We start from the raw sequence: 14,573 nt of genomic DNA, 5'->3' as shown, positions 1-14,573 counted from the left end.
TTCGGTGACCTTGCTGCTGTGCAGTGACTTCTTTATCATCTCATCTCAATGGCCAGGTTTACAAGGAAGGTCTCTGTGACCTGAAGAGAGCGATCACCAAAACTGTGTGAGCCATACCAGCGAACATGTGTCGTCGGGCTATCGCGTCAGCCACCAGACTGGCCGCTCTGTGCCTGTCTCGCGAAGGCGGTCTCTTCGAACATTTGCTGTGAGAGACTGAAAACGAAAGAGAGCAGATGAGAGTGATGCCGTTATGAATTTCCACGAAATGTACTCTCGTTTGGTACCATTTCCAGTCACATGCATGCAATAATGCATGTTTTATGCGAGTTCAAAATGTTTCCATCCTTTTTGGTCCACCCTGTATGCTAATGTGAATGCTGAATAGGATGATGCAACTACACGCGCATACTGCGGCCTTGTCCCTATGATAGATGCCGCGAACTACCAAGAGTCCAAGAGCTTAGAGGTCTGACAGCGAATGAGGCGATTTGTTTTGGTTTGTTTAGCTGGGTTAGGCCCTTTCGGTGTGACGAGACCATTTCAGGGACAAAAGGATGATAGGAGTTAGGGGGGAGACATTGGTCTGGGTGGGCACCTTAGTGAGTCGCCTAGGCTGAGCCCGTCCAGAAGAACAGGCCGACCAGCCCCCCCCCCTCCCATCCCCGCAAGTACCTACTCACTGACCCGATTACGGGCGTGCCCCTTAGGAGCTGTGGAGCGCTCCAGTGGGAGCCGCCCGCATGGCATAAAGTTGCCCATCCAGCCCGGAGCAAGGGAAAGAGGTGTGGAGGAGAGGGATTTGTCTGCCCTGAGGATGGGAAAGAGGGAACGGTGAATGTGTCGATAAATGAACTATGTCTGGGTAACCCTAACATTGGCTCCTTATCTCCCTGAACTTCTTATCTCGGAATTTCCCGTTTCAGGGTCGAAACGATTGGTGTGAGGCAGTGAGGGCTCGCAGTGTAGTGCGGCACAGCATACTTCAGGCGCAGACCTGCCCGCCATCTCTGGGCAATAATGTAAACTACTAATAAATAACATGCTTGCCTTGGGTCTTAGTTGGGACAAACTTTTGCCTTAGGGAAATTCAAGAAAGGAGGGACAATAAAGCCTCTCAAAGAAGAAGGTACGCAGGTTTATGAATAATATCAAGCGCCTATTGTCCAATGTCTATTACGATGCAATCTAAGTTTATGCACACTGTGCTGCCACCTATTCAAAGCATCCTGGTATTGTTGGTGCTGCCACCTAGGCTGAATATACCGCTTCGGCTGGTGCTGCTCTCTGGTGGCCTAGTGAAGTCGTCCATCGTTATCGGGTACCGGATGCTTCCATATGCTGAGGGTAATCGTTACCGGCGGGTCCAGGATGTGGTGCTGCCATATTTGCAGGACGGCGTGGTCCCTGTACAGTGTCGCCACCTGCCCTGTTCCACTGCGGTTCGAACGTTATCACCCAGGACAGAGTTGGGCTCAAAATTGAGAGGCCGGCTGATCCCACCGATAGCTGCGAGATGATTCGTGATGTTGATCCGAACTTGGCAGTTGGCCGTCTATAATTCGTCGGAGAAACACCGTACGTTGGAGGCAATAGACTAGATAACGGAACGTGGCAAATGCACGTGTCAAGATCGACTGCCGATTGAAACACCAACGAGCCTTTGTGAGAAGTTTGCAGTAATTGCAACACGGGCGTAGGAACGTCATGAAAAGTGGGTGGGCCACCCTGTCAAGGGGCCTCCTTTTCCAGGGGCCTCCTATTTTCAGGGGCCTCCAACTTTTGCCTCGTCCTGCTGGCTGCTTTCAAGTATGACATCCAAATCTAGCTTCTCAGATCGGGCAGATGTACCCAGGGGCGTAACCGCTTAAGCGAACAGTGCAGAAAGTCCGCACCATTTTTTAAAACTTATTCCCCCTCCGATTTTTTTTTAGAATCTATTGGCCGCAAACGGCGCATGACCCCTGAAAACCCTTACACAAATGTCTTCTTCGTTTCCCAGGTGCCCCCATTAGCTTCATAGGCGCCCTCTTTGGCATATAAGCGCCCTATGTATAGTCATCAGAGACATCCCTATATGTGCCACAGTCTCCCCGTTGTCGCATACAATGTGCGCTTATCATATAGGCGTCTCTCTTTTATGGACACTTGAAGGCGCCTCTCTTTGCCATGCCGGCGCCCCTGTTTCTTATGAATGCACCCCCATGGCATTGATCAATTGCAGTCTGCAGACCTCTATTGCATGTGGACGCCCATATATGTAGGCCTCAGAGGCGCCCCTCTTTCGCATTGAGGCGCCCCTATGGGCTTCATAGGCGCCCCTCTATTGCACGTAGGTTTCCCTACTGTCTCAGAACCGCTCCCCTTTGGCATGCAGACGCCCATCTTTCGTACGGAGGAGCCGCTGTGGTTCTTAAAGACGGCATGGTGCTCCCAGACGCAGATGGGGCTCTCGGAGTAGACAGTGTGGGACCTTCAGTCGCTGATGGGTGCCCGCCGGATGTGGACCCTTGGAGACGCCGGTATGGGGCCCTCAGAGATGCCGGTATGTGGCCCTTAGAGACACCGGTGTGGAACCCTCAGATACTTCAGTGTGAAGCCCTTACAATTACTGGTGTAGAGCTATGAATGCGCTGGCTTAAATCCCTCAGAGGCCGGTACATGGACATTAGAGCTCAGTGAGAGCTTGTGTGGTGCCTTCAGTGGCCTTGTGGAGCCGTTAGACATCAACATGGTGCTATCAGGAGCCGGTGAGTCCTCAGAGTCACCGGTGTGGGGCCTTCAGAGCTCCGAGATACTGGTGTGGGGCCCTCAGAGGTGTCGGTGTGGGTCCTTCAGATGTACCTATAGAGCCTTGAGAATTGAGATGCACAGGTGTGGTGGCCCACAGAGGCGCCGGGTGGGGTCCCCAGAGCCACCGATATAGGGCCCTAAGAGACACTAGTATGACCCTCAAAGGCGCCGCTGTGTGGCGCTCATAAACACTGGTGTGGAGCCATCACAGGCGGGTGGAGCCGTTAGAGGACGGAAAGGGCCCTTAGATGCCTGCAAGGAGCCTTCAGAAGCCGGTGTGGCACCGTTATGGGGATAAGCGTGTCTACTTAGGAGCCCTTGAGGTGCTCTCATGAGCTCTGTGGGGCCCTACCGAGCCGAAATATGGCCACGGCCAGTTGCCGCGCATGGTTCTTCGGACTATCATTCTCAGGGGCCTCATCTGCCTAGTTTGAATAGAAGGGCCTCTCAGAGACCATCAGTTTCATGGGCCTCCTCTGGCTAGTATAAATAGAAGGGCCTGTTAGACCATCAATCCTAGGGGTCTCCTCTAGTTAGTATAAATAGAAAAGCCTCTCAGACCATTAATCTCAGGGGCTCCTGTGGACAGTATAAATAAAAGGGCCTCTCAGACCATCAGTCTCGGGGGCCTCCCTAGAAAAGTGTAAATGTGGATAGAGGCCCCCCCTCAGATTCATTAGGAGTGGACCTCTCTGACTATCAATCTCAGGGGCCTCTTGTGGCCAGTATGAATATAAGAGCCTCTCAGACCATCGGTCTCAGGGGCCTCCCTAGAAAAGTGTAAATGTGGATAGAGGCCCCCCTCTGATTCATTAGGAGTGGACCTCTCTGGCTATCAGTCTCAGGGGCCTCTTGTGGCCAGTATGAATATAAGAGCCTCTCAGATCATCGGTCTCAGGGGCCTCTTCTGACTAGTGACTAGTGTGTATAGAGGGCCCTCCCAGACCACCTGTTTCAGGGGCCTCCAGTGGCCAGTTATATGAACAGAAGGGCCTCACAGGCATCAGCCTCGGAGGCCTCTTCTGACTGGTGTGAATATGAGGGCCTCTCATACCATCAGTCGCAGGGGCCTCCCAGTCTCAGGGGACTCTTCTGACTGGTGCCGGATTGAGGAACCTCCCAGACCGAAAGTTTTGGGGGTCTCCTGTGGCCAGTATGAATAGAAGGGCCTCTCAGTCCATCAGTCTCATGGGCCTCTTCTGCCTGGTGTGATGATAAGGGCCTCTCAGGTCATCAGTCTCAGGGGCCTCCTCTGACTACAGTGTAGATGGATAGGCCTCCCAGACCATCAGTCTCAGGGGCCTCTTCTGACTATTGAGGATAGAGGGGCCTCCTCTGACTAGTGAGGGTAGGGGGCCTCGGCTAGACCGCCAGTGTCAGGGGCTTATTCTGACTAGTGTGGATGGAGGGGCCTCCCAGACCACCAGTCTCAGACCTCTGACTATAGTGTGGATAGAGGGGCCTCCCAGGCCGCCAGTGTCAGGGGCCTCCCCAGACCAGTGTGGATATTGGGGCCTCCTCAGATCCACTAGGACCTCTCAGGCCATCATTCTCAGGGGCTTCGACTGACAAGTATGAACAGAGGGCCAGTCCTTGGATCCATCACGGCCCCTTGGAGTCCGTGCGTGGGGATTCGTGGAACTTATTTTTACCGAGTTTGTTTATTCTGCAAGGCGACGACGTCCGTCCTCTCAAATCGAGACGAGGGGCCTCGCGTAAAAAGTGGGTGGGCCAAAACACATGGTTGGCCCCCCCACCTCGAAAAGTGGGTGGGCACTTGCCCACCTGGCCCCCCCTGTTCCTACGCCTATGTCCAGTACCTCCTACGCTAGCCTGAGAAAGCCAGAGAGAGAGACTTCATGAAATGACCAGTTTATCCTGATGATAGAATAGCTGAGTCATGTGACCGAAAATATATCAAGGGCGAAAGCAGAAAACGTATCACAAACTTCTGAAAGAATCTTGTAGCGAACTGTGGTCCGAGGCACGGCTCAGCCCCGCCGCGTGATCGTGTACAGCTCTGCCACTAGGTGGCACTAGTATAAACGCCTGGAGATAGGCTGCACCGCACGACAGACGGACTTGTTCGCGCTTCTCTCACTAGATGGCAGGGGCGTCGAACGCCTGAAGATATGCTGTACCGCAGTACTTGAAATGCACACACCAAGTTACAGGGCTACTTATCCCGTGAGTTCTTGCTGTGAAGCAAATGTGATTTCGTGAATAGAATATGCAAAGGAAAACTAGTGAAAGTAAGAGATAGGCTGAGAAAAAACAGCCATGTCATGTTACTAAGCGTAAAGATAAACTAAACCTAGTTATAGACGCGAGGTTCGCGGGCGCGGTAATAATACCTATAGTAGGTTTACCTATACCCATTACTTACAGAACTACACATGAGGTATACTTTCAGTAACAAAGATTTATCAAGGCTTAGATTTATGGGGGATTTATCGTTCCACTCTGGTGGTGCAGACACAAGCTCTGACGCCACGCTGCCGTGCTAGGTGGCTCTGCGCTCGGACGGTGCCGGCTCGTCTTTCTTTGTTCGTGCTGAGGAATCTCGCCGGACGCCTGGTGGCTATGACTCATGCCGGGTGCCGAGGCGCCTCGGCTATCCGCCGCCATCTGTGTATCGTCCCCGTCGCCGAGACGGGGCGATACGGCGGAGGCGACGCCGGCTCGGGTCCCCTAGGACCAGGTAACGATCGGCGACGGGCGGAAATGGCGTACCATGGCGCAACGTCCGTCCCGGACCGCTGCTGTCTGTGTGTGTGCGGGGGGGAGAGGAGGGGATGTGGACCACCGATAGCCCAGGAGGCGGGCCCCGTCAACCAAACCCAGCACCCCGGCCTCGCAGTGCGCGGCGCTCGTCGTCTGCCCATATGGAGAAGAAGCGCGAGGCGCAGGTGAAAGGTTTCCGTGCTCCGTAACTGCGCAGTAGGCACGCATACTGTTACCATATGGGGACCCGTGCCATGCCGAGTTGTCACCGATAGGCTCCTTATTGGAAGAGTGCCGTAATGTTCCAGAAGGCCAGTCAGATCACATAAATCATGTTGTGTGACCTTTGTTTAAGGATTGCTTCTCGGACGAACAACGGATTTCGACATTTATAAGTACGGTTACTGGCGTCAGTGGATTTCGGGAGCAGCGCAGCGGAATAACCAATCGCCTGCCGCCTCCCAATTTTGCCTATCAAGTCCATTTTACTTGCATAAAACATAAGCTATATGTCCCTCGCAGCAAGTGAACATCGACGACCTTATGGAATTTGGTTTCCATCCTCGGGATTACGTTCTTAGAAACGTCGCATACCGTTTACCTTGATTCGCCAAGGCTTATGTACGGCCCTCCAGGTATTAATTAACCCACGAGCCGCTGGGGGGGGGGGCATAAAGTTGCCCCCCCCCTTTACGTTTTGTGGAATATCTCCGAAACCTGATGAGCTACGAACGTGAAACTTGGCATAGCTTCAAATGAATACCTAGGCAATGTTTGAAGAAAGTTTGGTGGTTGTAGCATCTAAGATGACGTCACAGTGACGTCATAAAGTTTTGTCGTTTTCCAATATGGACCGTTTCTGATGACGCTGAGCATGAAACTCAACTGTAAATGAACTAGACAGCACCTGCTGTCATCCTAAAACATCTAAGTACACTTCCATCTAGTTCCTAACCAATAATCGGCCCTTTATGTTCGGTCCTATATACCTGATGTATCGTGAGGAAACTGAGAGTCGCAAATCTATAATTTGACTTATGACGTCACTGTGACGTCATTTCAAATGGGATCGACACCAAATTTGGACACAACCTCGGCTAGGTATTCAGGAAGATGTGTGCGAAGTTTCGCTTCTCTATCTCTTCGCGTTGCGACGATATCGCCGCGGAGGTAAAGGGGGGGGGGCAACTATATGCCCCCCCCCCCCAGCGGCCGGCGTGTGGCGCGGAGGCCCAGCGGCCGCCGGGCTGGTTGGTTGCCAACATCACAATAAGCGATCTGCATTGACGAATACGTCTAATGGCTGTTGAAAACCATTGCCGAAGTGTGTGCACGAACCCTCTTCTCATTTCTATTGAGTCATATTACAGGAGTGTCTCTGTCATTCAAAGTTATTACACCAAAAGCACATAGGCTAAACAACCACTCTTTTGCTGGAGGGCCGTACCTTCACAATTCATTATCAAATGCACCTGATCTCCTCCACATAGATCGACCAGTGTTTACCGCCACGCCCATACGTGCACTGGACCAGCCCCCACTTCCGCACCACGCCCTCAGCTCTCCCACAAACAGCCCTCGCTGCCGTCCGGACCGCTGTGTTGCATCTCGCTCTACCGCCTCGCTCAGCCAGCCTCAGCACAGCGCGGCCGGAGGGTCGAGTTGCGGCCGTACAAACAACTCCCCGATCGCCACCGCAGTATCTTGGTGTCTAAGCGTCGTGCCTACCACAGGCAGTAGTCAGCACACAGCTAGCAAACAGTACACAGACGCCGATCTCGCCCAACTGCACGGCTGAGGTCAGTCGTCAAACAAGGAAGTGGCGCCCGCGCCGCCGCGGCTCAGTGGCTGGGGACGTGCCATAACACGTCGTGACGTGATTCAGACGAGCCGTAACGTGATTTGGGCGTGCCGTAACGCGTACCTACTCAGTGATAACTTGACGCCGAATCCAGGGTCGTGCTTTGTTTCTTGACACATCACACATGTAGGCAGTCAGTTCAAGAGGCTTCCGTCAGATAATACCGTTTGTTTTTAGTGTATACCAGCGGCGTATTTAGAAAATCGCGAAGGGGGGGGCCAAGGGTTTGGAGGGCGCCACCTCACCCCAGGAGGGCGCCATACGGTCGCGAGATAAAAATCCGCTCAGCGGGGGGGGGGGTGGAGGCGTTTTTTTTTTACCACGCCACCAGTTTTTTTTTGCGTGACTTGGTATGGTAGGTTATGCTGCATTGATTTGGCATCGTGTGTATTTTGTTTTTACTCCAGGCCAAAAAAGGTCAAGTCACCCGCTCAGCTTAAGTGACAATGCTTAAAACTTTTTTAAGTTAGAGCACTTGACATGACCTGATTACCTTGCTTTTAGCGACTGTGGTTTGCATTTTTAGAGCACGTGTAAGAGCAATGTACCAAAAGGTGTGCCCCTCTCGCTCACCCACTTCCCTCTCTCCCCCAGGGAAAAAAACGGAAGCTCGTAACGTAGTGGCACCTTTTTCGGATCTTTTTTAACCGCATGTCTGAAGAAACCTCCTGGCGCGGGTTCATCTCACACGTGACAAAAAGGTTGCAGGTTATTGGCATAGGTACTAAGTTGCTAGTAAAGAAGAGTTTGTGAAATGCTGCGCCGAAGGCGCGCGAAATTTTTGAAAACAACCTTTTCCTCCGCTTTTTAGGCACATCTTTTGCGTGCTCACTGTTCAAAGCTCTTCCCGCTCTTTTACCAAATTTGAAGGTGTAAAAAATACCTAAGGTTTGGTGGGGTCGATGCCACACAAGCTGTATAGAAAGCTTCGCCCATGGGTGACGATGTAGAAATTTAGAAAAGGTTATTGGCGGTGGCATACACACCGACACCAGATCACCACTTATCGGATTGATACCGGAGCGCGAGGTGCGTAAACACAAGCGCACAACGAGAAGGCGGCAACAACAGAAAGAGAAACCATAACAGGGCTGTTCCTCATGAGATCGATTAGTCTTCTAGGGCTTCTCATCCAAATTACCTCGACCAGCCCTAATTTCCTTCTCACAGATGCATACAGTGTTGAGCACCTTCAATCACCGAAACTTGGACGCCGATGGGTAGAAGGGCGACGATCAAAAGGGGGGCGCCAATAGGTAAGAAGGCTCCGATCAACAATCAACAGGAGGGTGCCACCATGGGTGAGAGGGCGGCAAGGAACAGGAGAGCACCAATAGATAGGAAGGTGGCGATCAACAAGAGGTCGCCAATGGGTAGGAGGGCGGTCATCAACAGGAAGTCGCCAATGAGTGGAAGGGTGACGATTAACAGGAGGGTGGCAATGGTGAGGAGGGCGCCTTTGCCCGAGGATGACATTGAACAGGAGGGCGTCTGTGAGGAGGGCGCCGATTTAACAGGAAGGTGCCAGTGGATAGGAGGGCGGCGATCAACAGGAGGGCGCCAGTGGTTAGGAGGGCGGCGATCAACACGAGGGCGCCAATAGGTAGAAGGGCCCCGATTAGCATTCAACAGGAGGGACTAGGAAACCAATAGGTAGGAGGGCGCCAATGGCTAGAAGGGCGGCACTCAACAAGAGGGTGCCAAAAGGGAGGAGGGCGGCCATAAAAATTTCACATGAGGGCGCAATAGATAGGAGGGCGCCAATAATTATGAGGGCGCCGACCAGCAGAATGGTAGCAATGTGTAGCAGGGTGGCGACCTACAGGAGGGCGCCTTCGGGTGAGAGGGCGCCTATTTACAGGAGAGCACCAATAGGTAGGAGTACACCGATCAAATGAGGGCACCAGTGGGCAGGAAGGCAGCGATCCTATAGGCTTACGTATCCAGTCGCGATTGTTTTTCGATTCGATTCTATCACAATTGCATTCGCGATTGGAGGGCGCCTTCGGCGCCCTCCAATCGCAAAGGGCGCCTTCGGCGCCCAAGGGGGGGGGCCATGGCCCAGTGGCCCCCCCCCTGCCTACGCCCCTGGTGTATACAGACGGCACTGTCTAGACTTTCGGAACGGTGAGGTTTCAATGTACTCAGTACCTAATGCTGATTTTTTATGTGTTAAAAGTGCTAATGCTTGGCAAAGTTTAAGTTAACCAGGCATCAGCCCTGCAGACGATCATGCGTTCGCGGTTACCTGAAGACAAAGCCTGTCTCAACAGACGACGGAAACAGAATACTCGGGTACTGTATGATAAATAAAATTGCACACTGCACATACTCGTGAGTCATGACGCACCCAAGAAACCAGACCAGTGATTAATTTGATGAGTTGATGGCTGAGCGTGATGTCATCAGTCATTGTCATGATACGACACTCCCTGGGGTGCGAGTCACGTCAACTGTGAACATCTAGAATCTGCACTGAAAACAATTTAACCCAAGGCCCGCGAGTAAACCGGTGTTTTGCAGGTACCCCTATCCGCAACCATTTTTAACCTGCACCCTCCCAAGAGTACAGTAAGGTCCCATTGCAGTGTAATCGCCCCTGCTCTCAGCAGACTTGTTCGCTGACAGCGGTTATATCCGCTCAGAGCAAGTACGACTACACCGCAATGGGACCTAACCTAGCACTACTCCTGGGAGGGTGGTCAAAAATGGTTGCGGATAGGGGTACCCGTAAAACACCGGTTTACTCGCCAGCCTTGGGTTAAATTGTTTTCAGTGTGGATCTTTCCGAGGGCATATAACGGCCGGCGATGAATTATTTTTGTTCATCTATTTTTGTTCATTATTTTGAATTATTTTTGCCTGTAAGTCAGACGCAAAGCTAATGTTTAAAAAGACGCACAAAGTCGGAGTAAGATAATTCCTCTATTATAATGGTTCTATTATTTCCAAACGTACCGTCTTCTAGTTACATATAAAAGATTCAACAGATAGGAAAAGTGTGAGCTGATAATCCTGAAAAACAGCTAACTGAACAGGGTCATGTGAAACTTTAATACTGACGCCGAATACCGTTTAATTGTGAGCACATATGTAAGCATGTACTTCAGAGGCGACCAGGGATGCCTGAAGACACCCGCAGTCCCGGTCCCGCCGGTGAGACGGTGGAATGGAGACAGCGGAACGTTTCCTTTGCCCACTGCAGTCCGGTTCGCCCACCCAACCGCCCCGGCTCGAGCCATGGGATCCTCGTCAGCGCCAAGAGCCGGACCCCACCGCATTCCTACATCAATCTGCATCTCTAATGGGGCCGTTCACCGCACCAGTCGTCGGGGACGGAACTGGCTCCCGAGCTGAGCCAATGCATAGGGGACGAAGCCAGCTTCAGAGCTGAGCCAGCACGGGACGGAGGTGGCTCCCTGCTCCCGAGGTAATGTTGAGCTAAAACAGCACGCAACTGGCTCCGAAGTTGAGCCAATTCGGGACGGAGCTGGTTCACGAGCTAAGCCTGAACAATAAGCACGGCACGACCTGAGGTAGCGATAGCCTAGCTCAATCTCAGACAAGTGCTCCGACTGGATCGCAGCCACCCGAGAAGAGATTGGAGTTATTGGACTCGATCGGAGCAGCTTGAGAGCCTGGTAATGCTCCTCAGACGGTCGATTAGCTGGGTTTCGTCAGAAACTTGCATCAGCAGCTCCGGGCACAGATAAGGTATTCCTCGGCAAGAGCGGAGCTACCGACTAAAATAATAACGGGCACTTACCAGAAATATTACCATTCGAGTCAACGGGTCCAAGAGTTCGCTAGGATCTAGGTCCAAAATGTATTTCTTCCAATACTTCCACTGATCCGTGAACTTATCCAAGTTGATACATGTACAGAATAGCAACAAGAATGTGAAAGCAAAAATGCAACCCAAGGAGCCAGAGCTCATGTGTTTCTAAATTCCTAGAAAGGTGATGAGCGCTGGTTAAAAAAGTCAGGTACGAACACGTATTGGAATACGTAAATTATAATGGACTTCGTCTCCGCATGACACACATAAAAAAGTAGAATAACACAGGCTACACAGCTGCACTGATGTATGTTCAATACAAAACAACTACAGAATGAATTGGTGGACCAATAACTTTATCATGACGTTGTTTTCCACAAGCAAAAGAAAAAATTGTTATGTGATGAGTCGAAAGGTGAGCTACCGTCGTAAGATTAGGTGCAGTGTTCTCTTGTGTTTGGTGGTGACGTCAACGGAAATTACAGTAGGTAGACGAGACCTGATGGATTCAGAGAGAAATAGGATATGTTATTCCGTAGGGTTGATCAACGCTGATAAATCTTCTCTCGGAGGACAAGCCTGCACGGCAGATTCTGCAGCGAGCCGTGCGGTGCGTCTGCGGCGCGGCGCTTTCGCCGTGGTGCGCCGTTTCATGGCGCAGCGCCGCCTTTCGCCGTCGGTTTCACCGGTCCGGTGTGCGGGGCAGGTGCCGGGTCGGCGCTGGAGATGGTCGTGCCCTGCCCCGGACCGGTCACTGCAGACCGCCGCCCCTCACCGTCTTGCAGCAGCTTTCTCTCCCTCTCTTGCACAAGGAGGAAGTGCGCGGCTCCGGTGGGTCGGCAACGTTCAGATGCTGCCAATTTAGGACATCATGATGCGGCCTTTCAGGATTCAGCTCTGTGGACAGGTCTCAAAGAAAGGAGCGGTAAGACTCCCGAAAGTGTCGCCAGGAGCTGTGGGTGCACACGAGACACGCAGGTCGGTTGCTGGCTGGGTCTCAGCGCAACCCATTACAAAACACTGCCGCCCTGACGGTAAGGGTACCGTCCACGGTGTGGCAAGTCTGTACCCTCGAGTCAAATTGGACATGGGCCGAATCGTGGCGTCACAGGACGGAGTTGCACCAGCTAATCTCCAGCCAGAGTGAGGTGATAGTGACAAAGATCCAATTAGACGGCTTTCTCTGTCCCCGCATGCGCCGGTAATAAAGCTGACGTCAGTGAATGATTGGGTGAAACATCAGCCAGAGCAATCACGACGCCGTAATAAGAGACGCCCGCGGAGTATTATTACAGGCGTGTCGAGGAAATGAGCGCTGTAGCATCGGCAGCGGTCTTCCCCGAAGTACGTGGCGTGACAAAGTCAGTGTGCTATTTAGAGAGAAAATGCGATGCTGAATGAACCTGATACCATACAAATGCAGAGGCGTTAATGAATGGGGGAGTCCGAGGGATGCGCTTTACGTATAAACTGAGGTCAACCCACGCACTTCTATAGCAATTTAATTACATTCCAGTCCCTTCTAATAGTCATTAAAGTGATACTTCAATCAATATTTACACATTCGACACCGTCGATACTCGGGAATATTTGCTCGTTAAAACAACTCTAGCTTAGCCCGGAAACTGAAAAAGACTTATTTGTGATGCAGCTAATTGAGCTTATGTTACCTGCAGTCTGTACCCATCCCAAAATGGTCACAGCTATCTGATATACCTCACCCGCCGTACCGTTCACCGTCTGGATCACGAATCTGGCGCCCTGAAGCTCCGTTCCACCGCGCCGTTCCGACCGTCTACCATCGCTCGGAGGGGCGGCCCTGTGCCAGGCACCGGCCATATATCTACATTATACCGTGACAGGCCACGCCGGAGTCCTGCTGACCAAACCTGCAGCGCCCTGCAGCCCACAGCTCCGACCTCACGTGGCAGGACGGTGACGTGGCACCGGGGCTCCTCCGCGGCGCGTCCAGTACCAATTATGCTCGAGGTACCCCCGTGGTGCTGCTCGTCTAGAAAGGGCATGACATCGGGGCCTGAGGATGTTACAGTGATCAGACATCGGCCTGGAGCTGAGACGATCAGCCGACCTGTAACGACTTGCTTGTTAGGGACAGGCACAGGCCTCATCAGATAGCATGAATCATGATGTTAGCATAAAGGAAAACACGACCATGTGTGGACCATATGTGGAGAACACGTAGAGATTAACCTGGGGCCCAGCGCGGTTCCTCGATCTGCCTTTGACCTGCAGTACTACATCTGACACATCACTAGTTACATTTGGGTGCCCCAGCCGCTGGGTGTGACGAACAGTTATCAGCCATCAGTCATCGGCCCTTCAGCCTCGTAAAGCTTCAACATGTAAGACGCTTCCTTGTCTTCATGGGCGTAGGAACGTCATGAAAAGTGGGTGGGCCACCCTGTCAAGGGGCCTCCTTTTCCAGGGGGCCTCCTATTTTCAGGGGCCTCCAACTTTTGCCTCATTCTGCTGGCTGCTTTCAAGTATGACCTCCAAATCTAGCTTCTGAGATCGGGCAGATGTACCCAGGGGCGTAACCGCTAAAGCGAACAGTGCGGAAAGTCCGCACCATTTTTAAAACTTCTTCCCCCCTCCGATTTTTTTTTTTAGAATCTATTTGCCGCAAACGGCGCATGACCCCTGAAAACCCTTACACAAATGTCTTCCTCGTTTCCCAGGTGCCCCCATTAGCTTCATAGGCGCCCTCTTTGGCATATAAGCGCCCTATGTGCCTATAGTCATCAGAGACATCCCTATATGTCCCACAGTCGCCCCGTTGTCGCATACAATGTGCGCTTATCATAGGCGTCTCTCTTTTATGGACACTTGAAGGCGCCTCTCTTTGCCATGCCGGCGCCCCTGTTTCTTTTGAATGCACCCCCATGGCATTGATCAATTGCAATTTGCAGACCTCTATCTCATGTGGACGCCCATATATGTAGGCCTCAGAGGCGCCCCTCTTTCACATTGAGGCGCCCCTATGGGCTTCATAGGCGCCCCTCTATTGCACGTAGGTGCCCTACTGTCTCAGAACCGCTCCCCTTTGGCATGCAGGCGCCCATCTTTCGTACGGAGGAGCCGCTGTGGTTCTTAGAGACGGCATGGTGCTCCCAGACGCAGATGGGGCTCTCGGAGTCGACAGTGTGGGACCTTCAGTCGCTGATGGGTGCCCGCCAGATGTGGACCCTCGGAGACGCCGGTCTGGGGCCCTCAGAGATGCCGGTATGTGGCCCTTAGAGACACCGGTGTGGAACCCTCAGATACTTCAGTGTGAAGCCCTTACAATTGCTGGAGTGGAGCTATGAATGCGCTGGCTTAAATCCCTCAGAGGCCGGTACATGGACATTAGAGCTCAGTGAGAGTTTGTGTGGTGCCTTCAGTGGCCTTGTGGAGCCG

This window comes from Amphibalanus amphitrite, unplaced genomic scaffold (assembly GCF_019059575.1).
Source record: "Amphibalanus amphitrite isolate SeventyFive unplaced genomic scaffold, NRLGWU_Aamphi_draft 000505F_arrow, whole genome shotgun sequence".
Lineage (NCBI taxonomy): Eukaryota > Metazoa > Arthropoda > Thecostraca > Balanomorpha > Balanidae > Amphibalanus > Amphibalanus amphitrite.
The sequence above is the reverse complement of the archived record's forward strand: the minus strand, read 5'-3'. Positions refer to the sequence as shown.